Raw genomic sequence first — 18,807 nt, forward strand, 5'->3', positions numbered from 1 at the left:
GGCAAAGGCAAACAGCAGGAGAACATGATTAGCACCTGCACTGAGCAGAGCCTTGTCTACCACCTAAAATGGAAATCCTTTCCCATCCAAGCTGTGCCGAAGGAAAGAGTCACAGTCCGATGTTTATGGAGAGGCCTGAGGTATTAACAGACCTGGATTTTATTTCTGGGTAGCTCATACTGTGTGACCCATATTCCCTGCTGCCTGCCTATGCACAATGAAGCTGGTAAAACTCTTATTATTTTTATTACTTAGTTCTTAGTTACTTTTATTAATTACCGTATCCCTTAAGGCTTCACATCCAGGACCTGCTGTGTTGCACCGACACAGAGCAAAAAACTTTGCTCACTGACTGCTCACTCCAGAACCCTCCAGAAGTGTTTCTATGGTTCACACATGCACCTTTTTGCCCACTGAAGTTTCTTGCCCTATCAAGGTTAGACATCTAACCTCTCAACCAAGCCCCAGTATCTCTTGCTCCTTCAGAGGCTTTTGCCACCAGCAGACAGCATCCCAAATTCCTGTGCTGGTCCTCTCTCCCTCCTGGGGTGCTCCTGGTGAAGAAAGTGATAGCAGCCATCAAGCCAATGGACACAAGGCTGAGCTTTCCCCCTGCCTGATCCCCTGTGGCCTCTGCTCCATCTTCTGACATCACAGGCCATGTGCAGTGCAGCAGCCCCAGCTCACCATTTAACACAATGTCACCTCTAACAAGAGATACAAATCAAATGTGACGTGGGATTCTTCCACTGCAGACATACAAACAAAAAAAGCTTCAGCCTTAAGGCTTAACACCACATATAATTGAAAAGGTTTTTTTTTCCCCTGACACACCAACATATGTACATCAACATCTACTGAAAAAAACCCAGCTTCTATCTAGCTGGTCCCTAGCAATAGCAGGAAGGTTGGCATGACATTTTGCAAGCTCATGTCCACCTTCAGCAGAGCATCAGCACAGTGCTGACCAGCATCCTCGACACCCACAGCTCTCCTGGGCCTCCAGGAGAATGCCAGAGCACGTGGACTGACTGTGTTTCTTGCCTAAGACCAGGAGAAAATTTTCATTCTAAATTGGGTGCAGCAGGAAGAGCATGTGTCTCTAAGAACCAAAGAGCAGGATTTCACTGTTAAACTACAATACTCTCAAATTTATCTGAGACAACCTATAGAAAATATTTAAATACTAGAAAAAGAGAGATTGTTCTCCAGGCCCCCAAATTTCACAGCATCTTCACAGGGTAATTTCTGCATGAGGCACAGTTCAGCAGGATTCAAGAACCAGGGACTACCAGGGCTTCTCAGCACCGCTGAGCATCTGTGTCCAAAAGTCTTCAAGACTTCTGAAAATCTGGAACCCCCATACTGGTGGCTCAAGACATCAAAAAAATGAAAGCATTTGCTTCATAAAAAATCAGATGAAAACCTGGCTTCAGCATTTTTTGACTTTCTGAAAAGAACAAACATAGCAGCTATCCCCTCCAAAAGCAACAGGGAGAAAAATGAGATGGATGCTGCCCTCCTCATCACCTCATCAGAAAACTGAGAGGAAACAACACACAGTTCAATTAGTGGTCTGCCATGTAACCAACAGGATTTCGTGTACATGGAAAGCATCAGACAACCTGCCTTTAGAGACCTGTCCCCTTTTCCTGGAAGCATCCATCACAACAATCAAGCATAACACTCCCTCCTAGCACAGACATATCATTACAAAGTACAGACGTGGCCCCACCACAACAGAAACCACAACTTAATTATTTTGTGTCATTGGTAATAGCTGCTGTGACAGCCACATTTACCAACTCAACTCTCTCCAGGAATAGTGCCAAAAAAAGCAGGAAATAGCAACAGTTCAATTTTTTTACCATCACTTCTAAACTGCATGAGACACAAGCCGGGCAAAAAGGACTTCTGGGATATTGCTTCAGGTGGGTTCCAGGAGGCAGAAGTGCTTGTTACAGTGGATGAATTCCCTAGAGAAGTCACTGAAATAAAACTCTTTGCTACTACTGCCTGACTGAGTCACATGCATACTGAGTAGGGAGAAACTAGAGGTCCTAAAGGAGAAAACATTAATATTAAAAACCTAACCTTTCCTGATCTGTGATGGCATTTATGGAAGAATTTTTTACTAGAACAGTAATAGTGTCTGTGTGCACACACTGACCCCAGCAGAAGAAGAATGATTGTCACAGATGCCAGTTTCTGGGCACACATCTAAATATGCTGATATTTAAGGGATATGTACACATGAAATCCCATAATTGCTGCCTCAGAACTCATGTCAAAACCTCATATCTCCATATACCACCTCAAAGAGCAATCCCCAAGTCAGTTAAATTCTGTAAAAGGTCAGGGCCACAGAGCCATCTGAATTTAAGAGAGAAGTCTTTCCCGAGCACAGAGAAGACCAGTAGTTCTTGCAATATACATTCACTTAGTCCAAGCCAATGATGCATTCTTTTCCCAGAGGAAATCTAAACATGAAAAATTGGAATTACAAACTTTGTGTGATAGGAAAAAGGAACTCGGTGTCATCTCTCTCTCCCACATTACACTACACATGCCTCTTCCATTCGAGTTATTTCAATAATTTCTATTTCCTCTTAAACCAGTCTTTGATAAGCTGATGCCAACAGCATCACACCAAAGCCAAGAAAGGAAAAGAAATGCCCTTAATAATTTTGAGACATCAGACAAACAGTATTGCTCTTAAGTACATGTGGAAACCCTATATGTAGGAAGACAGTAGTTTTAGTTTCCTAATAGCCAAACCTTAGAAGGATTATTTTGGATTTCTGCCTTCTCAGTGTTTAAGCACATTTCCACTTAAGCACTGTTGCTGACTTTGACTGCCTGACAACATATGCCTTTTTCTGGCAATGCCACAAATGTAGACCAGTCTATTATTAGATTAGATCTTTGAAACTGCAAAGCTTACACTGTGTATGGAAGAAATTCTCAAGCTTGCACAGAGCATGAAAGTGCCTACGGGATGCAGCAACAGCATCATTTCAGTTTGCAAACAGTACTCCAGTCTCCATGGGAGAAGGGAGGAGGAGAGTGGAGTGCTTGGCTGTGCTTGCAGGTCCACACCAGAAGTGTCTCCTCCAGACATTTGCTCTTCTAGGTCTGCTGAGATCACAAGAGTGGTAATACTGGGATGAATGTGATTCTGTTTGTTCTGGGTCACACACAGAGCACAAGTTTCTGGGAATAGTGCTGTGGATCATTTGGAAGTTCAGTACAGACAATGGTCTTTAAGGAAGACCACAAGTCTTACCTCCTTATTTATAAAGAAACTGCTTAATTAATTGTTATCTCAGCAGGGTGGAGTGTTACAAAACTGCTTGCCCTATGGAAAAGATTAATTCCAGAAGCACGTGGGCAGCTGGTCTCCCCACATGTAGGAAACCATGGCCAAATGCCATTCAAGGCAGTCAAATGCCAAGTCTGGAAGTAACACAAAAGTATGCAAAGAAGCAGTTTAACTGGATAGAAATTCAGAAGCAGCAGCAGCAAGTTCATCAGTGTGAATATGAAAGACAGAGTTTGTTGGGATTTGTTTCAGGCTGTGTTCCCATTTAAGATGAGGAGAGATTTGTACACTTTACTCTGCATGGTATCATGACAATATATATGCTTATTACAGAATAAGACACATGCTAATAATCTAATTCTTGGTGATCCTTTTTGCAGTTTTTAAATAATGACAAGAGGAAGATTCAATGCAACATCTTGTGAGACATATTTGGAAAGCAGTAAAGGACATCTGTGCTGTTAATGACATAGAGGGCAGAGAGGACTGTTAAAGGGTGGGCAACTCCTGCTGAGCACTCCCTGCCTCTCCAGTTCTCCTCATCCATGGATGGGGTCCCACAGTCCCAGTTGGTGCAGTGTTGCTGTCAGGGCACTGGTGTGGTAGCAATCACTACCTCTTGCCCTTCCACCCTCAGCAGTTCTAGTGCAGAAGGGTCCTCTGAGAGACCAATTTCCTCTGTCTCCACAGCAGCTCTCCCTAAAGCCCATCAATGCCCTTTTGGGTTCTTGAAATACCCTCTCCTGGGGCCATCTATGCCAAGGATACATGGACTCTGGGCCCGGCACAATGGGCTGGTTTTGCCATTCATTTCTAGTCAGGCTCACTTCAGCTTCCAGCACAGTCAGCTGTTGGGATCCTCCTATCACTGCAGGAATTGAGGTGGATTCTTCCCCTACGTATCTTGATGGAATTGGAGGACACTGTGCAGCAGTGCCAACTAAAGCTTTAGGTGCTTGTGGCTCTGATGTGCCATGGATCCACACTGTCCAGTAGATCTGATGGTCCCTTTCCTCCACCTGGCTGGAGGCAGGGTCCCTCTACTTTTGGCCATAGTACCCCGTGCTCACTTCTTGTAAATGTAACTGGAGGTCCCTTCAAGAGGATCAGAAGCAACATCATCCCTCCTATTGCCTCTGAGGACTTCCCCACAGGAGACATTTCTGCAGCTTCTGCCAGGGCAGTGCAGAGCTGCACAACACTATATCATGGTGCTGTGCAGCTCCTCAAAGCCAGGAGACCGGTAGGAAAATCATCTGCTGCTCCATGTCAAAATGAAATACTTGTAACCTCAAAATACTAGTATAAAGTGAATTTAAGGCAAGCTTAGGCAGAAGGTGAACGATAGCTCAAGAGAAAATGCAGATGCACATATCATCTGCAGCAGGACATGAGTCTCTTCAGGAACCAAAGCAGCACAGCATTGCCATCAGCAAGGGATAGCAAGGGCCTTAAACATGGACCAGCCACGGCCATCCTTAGCACTGCTGAGGTGCTGCCTATGCTACACTGACCTACTATAAAACCATTAGTGGGGTAGGACAAAGACACATCCTCTTAGCCCAGAGCACCTGGGGGAGAACAGAAAACTGTTCACAAGGCCTGTCAGAACATTCTCCTCTGAGAACATAAGCCCTGCATTTAAAAGCTTTTCCATCCTTCTTTTCCTCCAGAAAAATGTATTTACAAATAAATAACTGTGAGAGGGGATGAAGACACTTGAAATGTGAACAGTGTCACAGCCCTCAGACCCAAGAGACAGGAGAGGTGCCTGTAACAGAAATATCCAAATGATAAAGTTACCTTAGATAACACGTTCCTCCAGTCATTACAGCCAGCTGTGTGAGGACAGCTGCAGGACAGGCTGTCATTGCTAAGCCAGATCCCTGCAACTGGTTCTGTCCCAGCCTCTGTGCCTGCTGGGATGGGAGCACCTTTGTCCCAGTGCTGAGGCAGGCAGCAACACCCCCCCGGGCTACATGATCCAGTCCCCACGGCACACTGCCCTGGGCAAGCAGGGGGTCCTGGCCTGTAAGATCAGCATGGATTCTATTTGCCATCTGTTGGAGGCTGGGCAGTTTTCTTATCTCTCCCAAGAACAATGTCTCCCTCCGGGGAGAGATCTTCTGTTCATGGGCCATGGAATGACTCCCTGCATGACTGGTAAAGTTCCATCAGCCCACGGTGAGATGCTCCACCCAGAGGGAGGAGCCAAGCATTCCTACCTGCATAAAATCAGCATTTTTGGGACACCAGAGCAACCCTTCACTGGATTCACAGAGGAGCAGCTTCTTCCCTGCTGGATCCCCAGAGGAAGACCAGGCCCAGCTACTCCATCCCCAGACCTTCAGAGAAAACTCCACCCTTCTCCAGATCCCTGCTCCAGCAGCATTTCACCTGCCACTCCAGGAGGAGCAGCCACCATTTAACTGGACTATTCCCAACACCCTGACTCCTCAGGGTGTCAGGTTTCTGACTCTATCACTAGTTTTGTTTGTACTAATTACATTTAAAAAATTTTTTTAGTTTTTCTCCTAGTAAAGAACTGTTATTCCCATTCCCATACCTTTGCCTGAGAGCCTTTTAATTTTGAAATTGTGGTGATTCAGAGGGAGGGGGTTTACCTTTTCCATTTCACAGGAGGCTCTTGCCTTCCTTCACAGAATCCTGTCTTTTCAAACTGAGACACAGGGGAGCGTATGGCCAGTGTTACTGACCCAAGCCTACATGGCAGGTAGAAAAGCTTTCTTTTAAGTAAATCCATAAATTACATCAGGAATTATTCCAGTCTGCTAATACAGATTGCAAGGGTTTTGGACTACAGATTGGACACTGAGGCAAGACTCCTATCCACTTTAAAAAAAACAACAGACTGCCAACAAAGAACACCTCACTCCAAAATTGCCAGAGTTACATTGTTAGCTCCAGAAATTCAGATTAAAAGCTTTGCTCCATTCTGGTCCTCCTGGCCAGCCTATGACTCAGCTTCCATTTCTGATACAGATCTAAACCATCCCCGTGGAGAAGCACAGGGATATAAAACCAAAACAAACCTCATCATATTCACATTTATTGTGCTAATGGGAATTAAATGAGCATCTCAGGCACTTTGCTCATGTTTATTGCTGTTGTACCTCCAGCATTTTTTTTAAACAACATATCAGAAACAGCAGCATCTCAGTTCGTGCAACATCACCCCAGGACAGGCAGCAGAGGAATAGAAAAAAACTCTAAATCCCTAAATTTCATCAAAAATTATAAAAATAATTTTCATGAAACTACATCTGATGCATTGTACAGTGCTGCTTGTACCAATTTCCTTCTCAGAGGATAACTGTAAAAGTGTACATCACTTCTTAAAGTCCTTTAATCAGTTCCTCTTGGTTTGATGACCCCCCCCACACACACCCCCCAGCATCTTTAACAACATTGTTTACAGATTTATCATTGTTAATGACAGGAAAGCAATTTTTCAAATCTCCACAGAGGCTCAATGAGTGTTTACATTGAAATGGCAAGAGCTCTTTGCTTTGGAAGAGAATGCTGTCATCAAATCTCTGAAGGGGAAGTTGGAGCAGTAAATGAAAAAGAGGTTTAGTCTGTGTGCAATGGCAAAGAGTATTCATTTATTATCTAACAATTAACTGATTGATCCAGACACACCTTTTCCTCTTCTCTGCTATCCCTGTCTGCCAGCATTCTCAGAGGCCCCTCTATTGTGAGTCAACTTAGTCACACATGAGATGCAAAAGTAATTCTTTCCATTTGAACAAGCCCATCATTTATTTAAGCAGAAGGTAACTGTGCTTTAAAAACTTTGTCTGTACAGCAGTAATAATATTCCCTGATCACTGTCAGAGCTGAACTGATTTTCAGCACAAAAGAGAGGTGGAGTATAACACCACATTTTCCTTAACCACAAAATTCTCTTCTACAACCCAAAATCTGAACTGAGAAACACGTTACAGATGTGGGTGTGGGTCCCAAGGTTTACAGCTGAAAATAAAGTATGATTCAATGTACAACAAAGGCTTGTGAACAGATGATACCACCTGGATCATGAAGGATTATCCTATCAGAACAATGCACACACTGAGAAAAAGACTAACTCCCATTTCCTTTTCCCTTCCAAATCAGGCATTATACTATCACTCCTTTATTGCCCTCTGCTGCAGAATATTGACTTTTAAATCCTACCAACACCACAATACAACTGAGTTTTCATCAAATGTAATGCTGCTGTACATCCAAACTCATATATTTGGGGTTCATAGTAGCTATTATTGTGATCAGCCAAAAGCCTGTGATTATTTTGTGGACAGCAATGAAAAATACAGACTGCAGAGCATATCCTTTTTATTCTAAGATGGGAGCAACCCATCCTCAATGCACTGGGGGTAAGAGGTTCTTACAATATTGCCCCAAGATGCAAAAGAAGGATGAAGAAACAGAAAATCTGTTGTGGACTAGAATGAACTTGTTTTCCTACAGGAACCATAAACATAGTTTTCCCAGCATGGGACATAATAGTTCTCCCACAAATTGCTAAAATATATTTCCAGTGCTCAGTATAGGAAGTTAGATGCACAAGAAATGTTTGCAGCTTCAGTGCAGGCAGTAATTGAGAACATGTGTGCTGGGGGAATTAAAGGGGGAGGAGGAGATTCAGCAAGCCATACTCCATAGGAATGGAGAGGCAGGAGAAGCATATTTCAGGCCTCATCATTTTCAAAGAGGTTCTATTGGCAAGTACTTACACCCCACATCAATCTGAGAACGAATGCTGTGAAGCTGCATGTCAACCCCAAATTTAATGCACATTAACGACATAGGAACCCGAATAAAAAATTAAAAAACAGAGTTTCACCAACTTTCCTTTAAGTTCAGAGAGAAGTTTCAGCTTTTTGTACAACTAAGGACACCTTTACAGCAAAAGCAACCTCTGACTGTTCTTATTCTCCTGGGCTCTGATTTTGGGTCCTGCTGAAGATGGATAAAAAAAACATCACCAGCCCAGTGATGTTTAATATTTCTGTACATTATAGCTCATATTATGTACAAAATAGTGTTGTAAATGTGCCTGTACCCAGCTTTCCATAAGCCCGTAGTTAACCAAATCTACAACTCCCAGAGGCACCAAAAGGAAGCTTCATTTGCTTCCTTTGTTAATGAAGTAAAAGGAAGCTCCTCTTGTGCCAATTCTTTTTTTCTGGATAAAGATACCTATCTACATAAGTAAAGTGGAAAATGCACTTTAAGAATTTTAAGGTTTTTAAAGTCAGTCAATACTGACTATCCATAAAGTTTCAGCCTTGAAAATGTCAGATGGTATTATTTTTAACAATGCTCTTCCAAAACACTCTTTGTAAATAGGTCTCTTCACACTGCAAAGGAAAAGTCCATAGTAAAGGCAGAAGCATAAAACTTCTTCCCAGGCCTACCAGACCCAAGGAAAACATGAGAGATTATTCAGCAAGTCAGCATTACATGGCTCAGATGGAATTTTGCATTTTTGGAATATTGTTCCTAAAATCCAGCTGCCAAATCAACACCCAAAACAAAGGCCAAAGCTCCCGCAGAAGTATGCTTGTCATAAATGATAATGCAGAGTGGTCACTGTTTGGGTCAAAATCAGTGTCATGGCCAGCACCACCCCACAGATGTTTCTGTTGCTCTCTCACTCTGAAGAACACACCAGTCACTCCACAGGACTGAGCTTTGCTGGGTCTGGCTCAGACCCCTGCAGAACCACCACTGGGAGACATGGCACATGAGCTCAAAAGCAGCTCAAATCAGGGCCTCAAATCAATGCTCCATAAGTCTCCAGAAATTAAGGGAGTTACCCCATTCCCAGGCCACGTTCTGACATTTGGGATATGTTTGCTGGCTGATGAAAGTGGTTGCAGTGCCTTCATATTTGGCTTTTGATCTTTTCAGAGTTTGAGCACAAGAACTCTGCTCTCTGTGCAGCACCCAGCACAGTGAATGCAGGCCTTTCTAGAGAGCAAATAAAACACAAGTATGCTTTAGGAACACGTTTCCTAAGGCTGTTCAGTTTGCTTGGTGGCCAGAAAACAGCTATCTTTTCAAACAAGATGTTGGGGTTTAAGAGTTCTCCTTTAGTTTCTTTCTCTTAGCAAATTTTCTCCCATTTTTCTTGCTAAGAGACAATAACAACCAGGTACTTAGGAGAGACACATGAAGTTGCCAAGCTCAGGGGAGGAGGGCACCTGACTGCACTCTTACCAGAGGGTTTCTCTCCTTCAGAGATACTGGGAGAACTGGGCTGGGGAAAAAAGAGGCTGGGGCAGCTGCTGCTCTTGTTCTTTCAGCATTCACAGGGGAGACAGGCTGTGGTTGGTGTGGGGAGAGCTCCCCTCCACTGCAGGGTTCTGTCTTCTGGTTCTCAGCGCAGCTCTGCTCGTACAGCGGCTGTTGCACTGGGACCTTCCCAACACCCTGCCTCACTAAAAAAGGGACTTGTCACCATCTGCTGGGGTGCCTCGGGGAAACCCTGGGATCCCCAAGCCCCTTCCCCTCCCAGGGAGCCGCTCCTGGCCGTTTGGGAGCCTGTTTGGGCTGCTGCTGCCCAGCCCTGCTGTGCCTCCACTTCTGCTCCAGGGTTTTTCCCCACCGCACCCGCCCTGCCCACTGGGAACCAGCAGTGCCCTGGCCATGCCCAGGACTGCAGAGACTTTATTGGGTTTTCTGCTTTTTTTGTTTTGGTTTCTGTTTTTTTTTTTGGATTTTTTTTTTTCTGTTTTTGTTTTTTTGTTTTATTTTGTTTGTTGCTGCCATTGTTGTTGTTTGCCTTGTTATACACTGTCTTGGTTTGAAAAGACAGGAGTCTGTGAAAGAAGGCAAGAAATTTCCTCCTGTGAAATGGAAAAGGTAAACCCCCTCCCTCTGAATCACCACAATTTCAAAATTAAAAGGCTCTCAGGCAAAGACAGGGGAATAGGAGTAACAGTTCTTTACTCGGAAAAAAACTAAATAAAAATTTTAAAAAATGTAATTAGTACAAACAAAACTAGTGATAGAGGCAGAAACCTGACACCCTGAGGAGTCAGGGTGTTGGGAATAGTCCAGTTAAATGGTGGCTGCTCCTCCTGCAGTGGCAGATGAAATGCTGCTGGAGCAGGGATCTGTAGAAGGGTGGAGTTTTCTCTGAAGGTCTGGGGATGGAGTAGCTGGGCCTGATCTTCCTCTGGGGATCCAGCAGAGAAGAAGCTGCTCCTCTGGGAATCCAGCAAAGGGGCTGCTCTGGTGTCCCAAAAATGCTGATTTTATGCAGGTAGGAATGCTTGGCTCCTCCCTCTGGGTGGAGCATCTCACCGTGGGATGATGGAACTTTACCAGTCATTCAGTGAGTCATTAATGGCCCATTAACAGAAGATCTCTCCCCGGAGGGAGACATTGTTCTTGGAAGAGATAAGAAAACTCCACCTCCAAGAGATGGCAAATAGAATACATGCTTATCTTACAAGCCAGGACATACACATACTGCTAGTAGTTCTTTACTACTAGTAAAAAACCCTTATTCCTTTTCCTGTATTTCTGCCTGAAAGCTCCTTAATTTCAAAGTGATAATAATTTGGAGCAAAGCCAGTCATATTCTCCATTCCAAGGGAAGCTCCTGCCCGCCTTAGCAGACACCTGTCTTTCAAGCCAAGACACAAGATGAATTCTGCTGTGGAATAGAGGCATGACATAACTTTATCAGGGAAAAAAGTCAGCATTTCAGTAAAAGTTTATGGTTCCAACTACCAGAAATCAGTACTAGCAGTCATCTTAGTCAAATGAAAAAGCACCTAAATGGCAGTGGTCAGTTTATGTTGTAAAGAGGCATTTCAAGTCTATGAGAACCAATCCAATGCATTTATAATGCTCAGACAATATTTCCACAAGCAGAGGTAGAATGAAACTAAGATACTTCGAAGTGAAACCCCAAGGGAACAGACAACATCTACTTCCACTTGTCTTTGACTGGATAGGTATTTTGGAAGTTAAAGGAAATGCCATGCCCCTGGCAGATTTAAATACTTCAACTAGCATGATTTTCCCTTGCCTTATGCTCCTTCCTTTAAAGCATAAATGAATCAAGTGCAGCGGCATTTAAAATACCACTTCTCATGAAATTCTAATCCCCATTTAATTTTATGTCTTACTGCATTACCTGCATTACCATAGAGAAGGGGAGAATGAGAAAAGGGAAGAAGAGACGCTTCAGTAACCAATAGAGTCCCCAAACACATTATCTTGAAACAATCAAAGATTGAAAAATGACCAGGCCTTGTGAAGGCCCAGCAGGCTGTAATCATGTACTTATGCCCAGTCCTCACCAAATGCTGTGCAGGCTAAGTATAAAAATAGATTGAGAAAATTAAAGCAACAAAATAACAGCTGTCAAATATTTACAGAAAATTCAAATTGTGAAATGAACAGCTAGGATTAAAAAACTTAACAGAACTACACAATCTTCCTCATTTGGGGAAGAACAAATACTCCCAGAACAATATAAGGCTGTATCATCAAAAGACACCTCCAAAGTATGAGAACTTAACAAGTAATGGTTTTGGATCTCCCTCTGTGTGCAGCTATGTTGAGGCCCACCAAAACCAAATACGAGAAATGCTGGGCAATGCCAACACCCATTTCCATGGCTGGAAATGCTCTGACTTCATTTTTCCTTCCAGCCTGCAAGGGGGCAAGTGAACACAACAGAAACTGCGCTGTCAGATGTTGCTTTTAATTTTCATCAATAAAGAAGCTGAAATTATCAGATGACTCAAAAAAGGGAAGATAAGATACTTCTAGCACTGTGACACCTGAGTGCTCCTGGCACACTGTCTGGGATGAAAAGCTCTGAAGGGGATGTTCCCCTGCTGGAAAAATGCAACCAGCTCAGGCATCCAAGAGCTCAAACATCAACATCAACAGTGTCCAGCCCGGAAAGAAAACAAGGCAAAACTTCTGTGAGCTGAGCCTATAATGTAAAAGATTCTTCTGTCACCTCAGTTCTGTACTTTTAATCTGAATTACTTTACCAATATAGGATTCCCAGATAACAGACCTGTGTAAATTGTAAGAATCTATAGATCTAAGGAAAAACACTGCCCTGTGAACTGAGGGATGTAGTTGAAGTATGTTAACAATTCATTTCCACTGAAGTCAGGATTTGAAACACCCTTTACAGCTACAGACCAGGGCCCCTGTTCCTTGCCTGTAGAAGACCCTTCTGTCATTGTTTTTTTCAAAACCTATCAAAGCATGATCATAGGAAAAAAACTTATTTATTGATTCATCTGGGTGAATACCCTAAATTTTGTTTAATGCTTCATAAAAACTCCAGTGAAAAGTCTGTTTTCTGACAAACCACAATCAAAAGAAATGACAAAATTTCAGGTGAGATGCAGTCCTGGACTTTGGGTAGTGCAAGGCACAATGCAAAGTGCAAACTCATAGTCTGACTCACCCAGTACAATTCTCCCATCTCCAGGGCCAGCAAATATCAGTGATTAGCAGCACAGAATGACAGAATGGTTTGGCTTGGAAGATACCTTCAAATCTTTCCTCTTTTAGTTTAAAACCAGTCTCTCTTGTCCTATCCCTATCTACCCATGTAAAAAAATACTTCTTTTTTATAAGAGGTATTCCACTTTAGGCACTGGAAGTGGCTCTGAGCTCTCCCTGGAGCCTTCTCCTCTCCAGATGAGCACCCCCAGCTCTGCCAGCCTGGCTCCAGAGCAGAGGGGCTCCAGCATCTCCCTGACCTCCTCTGGAGCCTCTCCAACAACTCCATACCCCAGGTCTGCTGCATACCCCAGCACTCCAAGTACTCACATGAGAAGGGGAGAATTCTTGACCTGCTGGCCACTTTCTTGATTCAGCTAGGATATGGTTGGCTTTCTGGGCTGCCTCTGCACATTGTTGGCTCATGACCAGCTTTTCATCCACCCCAAGTCCTTCTCCACAGGGCTTCTCTCAGTGAGCTCTCCCTGTCTCACTCTCAGAAAGTTCTGTCTTAAAAATATATTTATGTCACAGAAAACACTTGAATACCGTAGAAAAACATACAACACTAAGTAAAATGTTGAATTAAGACAGTAACAAATGGAATAAGAACTAAAGAACACAAATTCTTTAGCTAGGCTGTGAGTGGACCTGGTGAAAAAACTCTTTGGCACAATTCCACCTGGCTTCTATTGGCTGCTTTTCACAAGACCTCAAAGCACTTTCTAAGAAAGGTCAGTATCAATATCAGGTTTTATTGCATCTCATCTTTACAGAACAGAGCACAAAAGTAGATATTCACTCTGGCCTCACACAGTCCAGACAGGTCTTAACATTTACTGCTCTTCTGATAAGTTCTCTGGTAGAATAAACAGTTTGTAACAGTTAAAGAATATTTTTAAACTGTGCTAAGTATAAAGGGGGCACAGCCTTCAGCAATATATGAGACTTTCAAGCAAACATTTGGCTTTTTTTCACAGGACAAAACAACAGAAACAAAGCCACCAGGTATTGCCTGCACACTCACTGCAAAAAGAGAGCAGTGAGGAGAGAAAAGCACAGGCCCACAGGACAGCAGGATCACAGTACCCTGCCAGCTTCATCCACAGATCAATCCAGCAATAGCAGAAAAGCTGGCAAAGGAAATAATGACCTGAATAATAAGATTCAGTCCTGTAGAGAGGATGAATATAAATAAGACTTTTGAAGCATAACTAGGGATCTACTCCTAATTTGGTCTGACATGGTGCACAGGTCTCCAGCAGGATCTCACTTCCAGAAAACAGAGTCTCCAGCAGCAGTTCCAGGAGGTTTCTGCAAGCAACTGCTGCCTGAGCTGTTTGCACTTGAGAGAGCAGCTGGAGGAATTTGTACAAAAACTGTCTGAAAACAGGACTTGACTGTCAGGGGGAACAGAGAGTGCAGAACAGCCTGGGAAAGACAGGATCTCTTTTTCCAATATAGACAACTTCTGTTTTGTTGAGTCCAAGGCTTTATTGTCAAGCTATGTTTGGAGATACAGTCTGCAGGCTTTGTTCTGGCAGAAATAATTTGCTAAGTCACCATTTTTATTTCCTGCTGGCATATATCAGTGAATAAACAACATGGGGGGTTTTGAACAAGGAGTGAGGGGGTGAAAGATGCTCAAAAAAACAGAAAACAATCATAAATGACCCTCTGATTTTCACAGCTCTTAGATCAAGAGGGGGAACAACAGACAAGGTATTAGGAAATCCAGTGGTTATTGCACAAGGTCTCCTTCACTCAGTGTCAAGATTCAAATCTCACTGGAAGGTTAGGAGCTAAAAAGCCTTCTCCACTGGGCTATGACAGTGTGCCCAGTGGCCAAGCTGAGAGTCTCCTTTGTTACTCCAATGCATTTTCACAAGACAAGACCTCAGACTCCAGTATTGTCCATCTTAGTCCAAATCTCAAGTGTTTGCTATTGTTGTTGATGCAGAGTATCTCAATACACAATCCTGTCTGGCCCCACTCTGATGCAGCTTCTCCTACTGCTTCAGCTCTGCTGAACAGCCCTTCCTTCCTCCCCACATTCCCTGTGGGGATGGGAAGTTGCCCAGATGATGGAGGCTGCTGAGGAAGGTGAGCCAACACACAGCTCACACACAACATCCTTGGGGCACGCACTACCTGTAAACCTCAGCAGGATCCTGTTCCATAACTAAACACATCTGATCTTGTGACACTAAGAGAGATATCAAACTGGAACATAACAATACAATGATTAAAATTCAGGTGTAGTACAAGTCACAGTGGTATGGCAGTGATGAATGTCACACCAGGGGTGTTTTGGAGGGATGAAGTAACTTATTTTCATATATTTACAATTAAAATTTTAAGTAGTAACACAAAAACATAATTAAGTGCTTCTTTGTTAAACCACATCCTATTTTCCCCTCTAAGTTGTTTCTAAAACCACTTACACAGAGCTTCATAAAGGCCTGCTAAAAACATCAACCAGGCTTCCTAATGCAGAATGACTGATTTCTCTGGCCATCCAGAATACATTTGTACCTCAAAGAACTGAATAAATTCAAGAGAGGGAAGTTAGCATTCATTTGTTTGCCAGTAAGTTCTTTGCCTTTTTGCTCCACTGCTAGAAGAAGCAGTTCCATGAATTGCAGAATGATCCTCTGACGTACAAAGCAGTCAAATCCTATCTCATCAAATTGCCCAAAGAGCATTTTGCACCATAAGCTGCAATTTCACCCATGGATTTAGGTGCTGTTCCCTGTGAGTGTGGAGTCAAGAGTCTGGTCCACAATGGGGCAGAGACAAGAGTGATAGGAATGTCTATGCACTCCTGTCTCCTGCTGATCTGGCACAATGACAGGAATGTTTTGGGAATGTGAATTTTTAATTTCTGTCTTCCCTATAACTATATTCCCCTGGTTAACTTCAATTGGTTTGGATGCCCAGGAGGAATTTGGAGAAATTGTTCAGTGTACTCTAGCAGCTGAAGCATGATCCAGGGTCATAGACCAAGGTGTTCCTCCAGTGATGTGGCAAGTGCTGAGAGTGGCAAACTGGCTCTGAGCCAGGGAGCTGCTTGCAGGCAGGTGGGCTGAGCCACGAGTCACTGAAGCTGCCTGGAGTGGAAGAGGAGCAGTGACCTACTGAAGAAATGAAAATATTATTAAGATGAGAATACTGCTTTTTTTTTTTTTTCTTTGCCATTCAATTGCCCAGCAAGTAGTGAAGCAGAGAAGAGATGAACACTCATGCGAAGACAGGGCATGGAAGATTTGAGAAGTGCTAACAGATCCCCTATTTTGGGCCTAGTTTTAAAGTGGAAGGCAGTTTTAATGCAAACACATCATGCTGCTTGTTCTTTCCATGTAAGTTTTGGACCTATTGCCTAATTTCTGTTAAATGTCAGAGTTCCAGATTTCAAAGGTACTAAATTCAAGTAAGGTTCACTAAAATGGGTGCTAGATAAAAGAGGAAAGCCTGTCTGCTAAAGCTGTGGGGGAAAGGCCATAATGAGAGCACAAACCTTATCAGATAGCAAAGAATCACAGGAAGAATTAGGTTGGAAAAGACCTTTGAGATCACCAAGTCCAACCCATGACCTAATGCCTCCTCATCAACTAAACCATGGCACTGAGTGCCTCGTCCAGTCTTTTTTTAAACTCATCCAGGGATGGTGACTCCACCACCCTTGGGCAGACAATTCCAGCACCCAGTCACTCTTTCAGTGAGGAATTTTTTCAGATGTCCATCCTAAGCTTCCCCTGGTGTAGCTTAAGGCTGTGTCCTCTCCTTCTATCAGTGGTTGCCTGGGAGAAGAGCTCAACCCCACATGACCACAGCCACCTTTCAGGAGCTGTAGAGGGTGATAAGGTCACCCCTGAGTCTCCTTTTCTCCAGGCTGAGCACCCCCAGCTCCCTCAGCCGTTCCTCACAGGGTTTGTGTTCCCAGCCCCTCTCCAGTCCCGTTGACTCCTCTGGATGCGCTCGAGCCTCTCAACGTCCTTCCCACATTGAGGGGCCAGAGCTGGACCCAGCACTCGAGGTGGGACCTCAGCAGTGCCAAGGTCAGGGGCAGAATGAGCTCCCTGCTCCTGCTGGCCACACCATTCGTGATCCAGGCCAAGATGCCATTGGCCTTTTGGCCACCAGGGCACACTGCTGGCTCATGTTCAGCCGGCTGTTGGCCAGTGCCCCCAGGTCCCTTTCTGCCTGGCACTGTCCAGCCACACTGTCCCCAGCCTAGAGTGTTGCAGGGGATTATTGCGGCCAAAGTGCAAGACTTGGCATTTGGATTTATTAAACTTTGTGTTGTTAGACTCGTCCCATCTCTCCAGCCTGTCAAGAATCCACAAGAGGCATGTCCTAACCACAGGAAATCTCAGAGCTCACATCATGCTAGATTCCAGAGAATCTCACTACAAGAAAAAGCAAGAGCAAACCAGCTTTACTAGTTTGGCTGTTCATTTCCAACAGAGAAGTACAGCCTGGACAGGTTTTGTGAGCCAGAATCCTGTCTGGTTTAGAAATCCCATATAAAGCTGTGGTGTTACTTTATATAAATTGTCTGAGGAGGCTGGAAAACCCAATAGCAAGTGTCACCAGCTAAGGAAAGAGCACATGAATGGCCATACTGGTGGAAGAGAGCTTTTACAGAGCATGAGTTAGGAACCACCCTAGAGGAGAATGAGACCTGACCCAAACACAGCAGCCCATATATCAGGAGCTCAGATGTCCATGTGAGAAAGAGACTGCCATGACTGAGGGGCATCTCTGGCAAAGGACATGGCTTGGCCAACCCTCCTGCCCTGGCAGGTCACAGCAGGCCTTCCTTTGCTCCCAGAGCTCCTCATTCATTCTGGAAAACTTTCCTCTGCTAAGAACCAGGGACGCTCAAAGCCAGCTCTAAAATTTCGTAGGAAAGAAAGCAAGCCTGGGTATGAGTTTTTGGAGGCTGAGGACTACCAAACTTTCACTAAAGCAGCCCTAAAGTTTTTAGTTACTTCAACATCTGCCTGTATAATTAGAATATTTTTCTCAAAGTCAACAGTGGTCTGTTTTTATCTTCACTTTCCTTTGATGTCTTTGCCCAGAGGGCTGAAAATGCTACTTAGCAGCATCACAACAAAAGCGTAGCAGGATCTTCTGCATCCATAGCTGATGACTCAGGAGTCTCACATAATTCAGCCTTCACTTCTGGCTGTTTCTGTTAACCCGGATTTTCACCACACTGCAAAACCTGTACAGAATGCTCAGTATCTTCTCCTAGGAAATGGCCATCTGTTAGCCCTGACATAGCTGAACTAATTTCAGGTTTCAGTACTGTGTATTAGCTGTAAGGCACCAAGCAAATAAGGTTTGAGGAGAACCTCCTAGAAATCAGACTGGGGGATGGTACATCTTAGCCATTGATGTAAGGGGAAAATCAACTTAGAGCTGCTGATTCTGCCTCACTGATGGCAGAACTTCTCCACTATTACTTATCAGCCAACTTCCACACTAAAATTCAGCAGCCCAACTTTCAAAGGTAGACAGGGTTGATTACTGTGAGGTTACCAAAGCATCCCCTGCTTCAAGAGAAGTGGAAAAGGAGTCAGGCACTTCATTACCTCTCAAAACCCATGTGGGTAAACAAAATGAACTGAGCTCCTTCGCATCTGAGTGCCAAGTCTAACCCTGTAAGCACAGGGAGCTTCTGCTTTCCATCCAAGGTGCTACTGTACCATGGGATCTCTTCCTCAGTAAGATGAGAAGGGACTTCATTGGAACTGTTATAATTTCTAGACCCAGTGAATACTGAGCAGAAGCAGTAGGTGAGGGAAACTTCATCTAACCAATCCTTGCTTTCATGAAAGTTAAATACATTTGACAAACTCTGAGTAAACCACAGATCATTCATGTTGAGATAATCTCATTAAGGCACAGCTCCAGCTCTAAGCTGGTAGGAGGCAGAAGATACAACAAGTGAGATCAAAATGAGC

At 43.8% G+C, this 18,807-nt stretch overlaps 1 protein-coding gene across 8 annotated transcripts in view; it reads right to left on the reverse strand.

Annotated features, from left to right (window-relative positions):
• CASTOR2 (cytosolic arginine sensor for mTORC1 subunit 2) overlaps nucleotides 1–18,807 on the reverse strand; it is a 117,386-nt gene that overhangs the window by 55,960 nt on the left and 42,619 nt on the right. The gene's annotated exons all lie outside the window — the stretch shown is intronic.

The sequence above is a fragment of the Lonchura striata genome, chromosome 19 (genome assembly GCF_050655825.1).
Source record: "Lonchura striata isolate lonStrDom1 chromosome 19, ASM5065582v1, whole genome shotgun sequence".
In the NCBI taxonomy this organism is placed as follows: Eukaryota; Metazoa; Chordata; class Aves; order Passeriformes; family Estrildidae; genus Lonchura; species Lonchura striata.